The 5,515-nt window shown below is 36.5% G+C and overlaps 1 pseudogene; it reads right to left on the reverse strand.

Moving 5' to 3' along the window:
- Positions 1-2,417: 2,417 nt before the first annotated feature.
- Positions 2,418-4,867, reverse strand: LOC128124296 (vomeronasal type-1 receptor 4-like; annotated as a pseudogene).
- Between the last annotated feature and the right edge of the window lie 648 nt (positions 4,868-5,515).

Genomic DNA, 5,515 nt, shown 5'->3' on the forward strand with positions numbered 1-5,515 from the left:
TGTTCAAGGACACAGTCAAGCATGGAGACACACGCTTTTAATCCCAGTACCAACCATAGAGACCTGGAGGTTTGTATAGACAGGCAGTGACTAGACAGGCAGTGATGAGAAATCATTTGTTTGGGTTTAGAGCCCATGAGAAGGCAGAACAGAAAGGCAATAAAAAGACAGGACACAGGAAGACGGCCTCTTTCACTAGGGAAGCAATGGCAGTGAGTGTTGAGCTAAAGGAAGTCATGGCTCTTGCCCTGATATCTTAGGCGTTAACTCTGTATTTGGCTCTGTGTTTCTTATTTACGAATACCATTTAGAATTTCATCTACAGCTACCAAGGTCTTTGTTTTATGACAAAGGACCAAAAATTCTTGGTATTATACTTCAGATGTCATGAGGTCCTTATGCTCACAGATAAGTTCTTGGGGAACCAAGAATACTAAACTTTCAGGGTTGCCTCTTCAATTGAAGAGATACATAAATTGTTTTTCACCAAGAATGTTGGGACTGGATGTAATTAATAGAATGGTGACCTCTGATATCTGTAGAGCCAGGACACACCTGACTCCCACAGACTTTTTTGTTTCTTTCAATCCTTCTAGTTAGAACTTAGATTGGGAATTGTTTCTCAGTTAATAGAACCAATATTTGTAGAAGAGATTCTTTGTACTTGTAAAATGTTTCATTGTTAACATTTCTTAAGCTTTGTTGTACACACTGGAATAAGTTACCACATAGAAACTTTCCCCCAAACTTGTGCTAGGCTTAAACATGCCTAAAATAAAGTACCAACTGTCAACCTCTAGGAATTTGAACCAAAAATGGGTATTGAGTTGTATTGTCCTGGATTTTCCTCTTGTCTCAAGTACATCTTATTGTGGAGGCCCTGGTGTTTGCAAACACCCACACTATATACCTTGAGGGAAAACCTGAATTCGTGTACAAACAGCTGGATTTGTGCCTCAGTATTTCAATGTATAAATTGATTGATAGTGTCAATGTTAAATCCTATAAGCAACATATTAAGAAACAGGAAAATTAAACGTACATCAAATTTTAAATATCAAGTATAAAGAATTCATGCAGATGTATTCTACAACATTAATTAAAAACCAATTACATTGGTTTGTGCTGGGAAATATCACATTTCACAACTCATTGTTTAGTTACAGGAGGGGACTTAAGGCAGCACATTTGAGATGGAAAATTTTATATAATGTAACATGAATTCAGAGTTTTGTATCATTTGGGAAATTCACTGAACAATGAATGTCTGGCTTGCTGATAAAAAACATTTTGAAGAGTATGATGAGAAGTTAAGAGCACTGAATGTTCTTCCAGAGGACCTGAGTTCAATTCCCAGCAACCACATGGTGGCTCACAACCACCTATAATGAGATCTGGTGCCCTCTTCTGGTGTGCAGGTATACATGCAGGCAGAACATTGTATACGTAAAAAAGATATAAATCTTAAAAAAAAATTCAAGATACATTTCAGTGTTTAAACCCAAGGTGCTAAAAATGAAGCATAATTATGTAATTATGTCGGGACTCCTAAGAGCAAGTTGGACAGGGAGTGCAGTAGACAACTTTTTTTTCAGGATAAGGTTTTTTTTTTTTTTTTTTTTTTTTGGTTTTTCGAGACAGGGTTTCTCTGTGTAGCTTTGCGCCTCTCCTGGAACTCACTTGGTAGACCAGGCTGGCCTCGAACTCACAGAGATCCGCCTGGCTCTGCCTCCCGAGTGCTGGGATTAAAGGCGTGCACCACCACCGCCCGGCCAGGATAAGGTTTTTAATCACATAATTTGATTTACCAAAAGACAGTAACATAATAAAGATAGAGGGAATTTGAAGAAGTGTCAAAACCATCCATTGGATCATAAGTTTTCTATATGCATCAATTGCTTCATAAAATATGACTATTTCCAGTTGTCCATGTCTAATAATATTTCATAGCATTAACTACATGTGGCTCTCACAATGTACAGATACTGACACAAGAATAGAATCATACAAAGGAGAAGTAAGTTTTATTTAACAAGCTAGTCACCACACATATCAAGAAAACATGAACATAATGGCTCTTGTTAGTGTATCATGATCATAGTAAATTATTTTTTCAGAAATCTAAATTTTACACATGTATTTTTATTTAGCTTTGTAGATTACAATGTGTTACCAAAAACTTGACAACCACATTGCATGAAGTAGGGTAAACAGAACCTGAGTGAGTGTTTTTATGCACTTGACTAAACATAGATGCATTAAGGCACATACACAAATTACAACACAAAAGTTTATACATGCACACTGATGTTCATGTGTGATGGTTGTCCACAATGTACATACCATTCTCAGGCCTGAGGGATTAATCAAGAACCATGTATTGTGCTTCAGTTTATGTTTTTAATCATATCATGTTCTTATAAATTTTTCATCCATGGAACAGAGTGACTGGATGCTATAGAATCATTACTCATGAGCAGAAAGGGATTCACAGCTGGGAAACACCCAGAGATGACTGTGGATGTGTTTACCAGGAGCTAGCTAGGATTATTCAAGAACACAGTTGAAAGAGACAAGCAATTATATAAAAGAAAACAAATGTACTCCCTTCAAGAAGGATGTTATTGATATCCCTGGACTCAGTGGAAGATTTGGGGGAAGTTTTGGTAGAAGGCATGTGTTGCATTCTCTGCTTGGGGTTATACAGGGTAAGAACAGTTGATATGCTGGTCCATACCATCAGGCCCCCACATACAGCATCAAAGAGAGGCAGAAACACAGAATGCAGAATTTTGCCATTTTTTTTTTCAAGAAAAAAGGAGCAGTACCCGCAGTCTTGTATACTTATGTTTCTACCTTCCAATTTTCAAGTCACGTGGAGGAGATTATAAGAATTTGTGAAGATGTTCAGAATGTAACAGAAGCATAGGAATAAACCACTGTGCTGGAATGTTTTGTCTGTAATCTCTGAACACCTGGAGTCCCTGTCGCTGATGGTAATTGCCTGGAAAATACTTATGAAGCTGCTACTTCAAATACATGTACTGTCACCCATTTTTTCAAGGTAGAGAAAGAGCTTGCATCCAAAATCAGTTACAAACACTTTCAGCTTAAAAGCTTCCATGGTCTGCAGCAATCCTTTGTAAAGCAGAGTTAAGACAAAGGCTTGAACCAGGATGAATGGCAATGGAGAAAACGTGCAAAGTTACAGTGCAGTGCCCTGACTGCTGCTTTGATGGTTTCTTCAAATGAAGTTTACAATATTTCCTTTGTGCTTACACATAAATGCTCACCCTACAACTCTGGGGCCTAGAGCTTTTTTTTTTTTTACATCATCTGTACACATGAATGTAAACTTCTATTTTCAGGTCACTGTAAGTCATGGGTGAATATTTACAGTAACTAACAGATACTATAAAGTGATAGCAACTTGCCCCATAGTGAATTATGTTCAACCTTGAAGTACTACCTCAAAACCTATATGGTTTCAAATAGCCTTTCCTAGATCCACATGAGTGATATAGGTGTAATGTGTTACAGAACTGTTAAAATCACGTCATGTATTTTGGACAATAAACACAAATATATTTTAAAATATTGAGTGTGAGAAAAATAATCTATCTTCAGTTTCAGATCACACAAAAATCTTAATGAATACCAGCAAAATATAAAAGTTTTGGCTATTAACATAAGAGTAGAGAAAATTATAATATATAAAATGTATATGTAAAACTATTGTGTGGACAATGAAAGTTAATTGTCTAAACTGGGAAGAGTTCAGATGTAGACTTTTTTAGAATATTGCTTTGAATCACTTTCAGTTCACAGATAAATTTTAGGATGTCAAAAAGTTTTCCACATCCATCTTATACATATCCAAACTCATCACTTTCAAATTCTTACACCATGGTTCTTTAATTTCCCTATGATTTCAATATTTTGAAAACTGACTGCAGGGCACACCTCTAACACCTGGCATCAGATGGACAGCATTTCCTTAACTCTCCTTACCTACATTTATAGAGAAAATAACCCAAGAGACCCCACACTATGCACATTTGTTGAAGAGATTAAAAATTTTTCTCAATTTATTTTGTTTTATTTACATTTATCTAAAGACATCTTTCCATTAACATATGGACAGTCATTGTGGGAACAATTCCATTAATCATAGACATTAATGCTAGTTTTTTATTCCAAGTACAAAACCATCACAAAAACTAATAACACCAATATTAATATATTTTATGATTCTTACAATGCTAGTTAAATAGCAGATTATTAACAAATATTATGTTTCCAAGTGTACTTTGTTTCGTTCCACTTTTCTTTTGTATAATTTAAAACATTTAATTAGCAAGTACTGCATATAACAAGGGTAAAATGGGAAGATTTGGGATATGTGAATTTGTTATTCTAATCACTACAGTCACATTCAGTAATACATTTATCACCAACCACAGTGACCACTTTGCAAATGAGCACTAAGGTCAACAAAATACATACTTAATCATGGTTCAGTAAAAAAAAAATTGATTATTAATTGTATTCATCCTCCTTTGTTCTGCTCATTCATACTCTTTATATTTGAATGATTAAATCCTTTTAGGAGATTGGCAGATCACCTTAAACCACTGTTTTCTCCTACTCCATAAGTCCTGTCACTATAGAACATATTAAATATTTGCAGAATTCAGCAGTGTTAAATGTCCAGAACCACATGTATCTTTGTTGACTAACCCTATTCCTCAGTGGTGTCTCTCCTTCTTTACAATTCTGACATACACACAGGTTCAATCCACACTCCCACTTTGATAGGGCCACTGACCCACACTCTTGACACAGGATTTCCTTTATGAACTTCCATTGTGGGCTATCTTTCTGTATGCTGTGAATAAGTGTTTCTCCCAGTGGTTAATAAGTAAAGCTGCATTGGCCTATGGCAGGGCAGAATGGAGCCAGGTGTGAAATCCAAGAGAGATAGAGAAGAAAAGCAGGGGGAGGGCAGGTGCTGTGAGCCACTGCCAAGAGAATCAACACATGAGAGAACAGGTAGTGCCCCAAAGCCATGTGGCACCATATAGATGAATAGGAATGGATTGAGTTAAGTTGAAGGAGCTAGCTAATATGAACTAAAGCCATAAGCCATACAGTTTGTAATTAATATAAGCCTCTGAATGATTATTTTATATGTGACTATGGGACCATATGTAGGATAGATTCATCCCCACACCTTAGAAAATTCTGGCTACATTTGGTCCCCAAAATTTTAGCAAGAATTTTCACCCAAAACCTGAAAAAGCTTTAAAAAAGGGTTCTAAAATGGAACAAAGAGCAGCTTCCTAGTTATGTCTCTCAGGCAAGCCAAATACAAAGATACCTCAGCATGGAGGCTTGAGCTACAGTACGGTGTGTTCAGGGCATGTGGACTTGACCTACAGCATGGCAGATTCCCACCACAGTACACAGAGATGTCTCCAAACCATGAAGTGCACTGCGTGGTGGATTTATCTTT

Source organism: Peromyscus californicus, unplaced genomic scaffold (assembly GCF_007827085.1).
Source record: "Peromyscus californicus insignis strain IS unplaced genomic scaffold, ASM782708v3 Scaffold_4__1_contigs__length_199733344, whole genome shotgun sequence".
NCBI lineage: Eukaryota > Metazoa > Chordata > Mammalia > Rodentia > Cricetidae > Peromyscus > Peromyscus californicus.